This window comes from Buceros rhinoceros, unplaced genomic scaffold (assembly GCF_000710305.1).
Source record: "Buceros rhinoceros silvestris isolate BGI_N320 unplaced genomic scaffold, ASM71030v1 scaffold29821, whole genome shotgun sequence".
NCBI classification, from domain to species: domain Eukaryota; kingdom Metazoa; phylum Chordata; class Aves; order Bucerotiformes; family Bucerotidae; genus Buceros; species Buceros rhinoceros.
The window spans coordinates 1,362-1,561 of record NW_010392955.1 but is presented as its reverse complement, the minus strand read 5'-3'; the positions used below and the strand labels follow the sequence as shown (position 1 = coordinate 1,561).

The 200-nt window shown below is 67.5% G+C and overlaps 1 protein-coding gene across 1 annotated transcript in view; it reads right to left on the bottom strand.

The window, feature by feature from the left end:
• Positions 1 to 200, bottom strand: part of ALAD (aminolevulinate dehydratase) — a gene marked incomplete at its 3' end in the record, with an annotated part of 3,035 nt that overhangs the window by 2,349 nt on the left and 486 nt on the right. The window lies entirely within an intron of this gene.

Sequence of the window (200 nt, the reverse complement as noted above, 5' to 3'; positions counted from 1 at the left end):
CCCGGGACGACCCCTGCCAGTCCTGGTACCCGCCCAGCATTCCCAGAACGATCCCCTCCACTTCTGCAGAGGACGAGTGCTCCTGCCCTGCCCGATGCTGGGGGATCCCCAAGGCAGGGCACAAGGAGGGTCGCAGGCGTCACCTCTCCCACACGCATCTCAGGCCATACATCGACCTTGCCCGGGCAGGGGGCACGGCA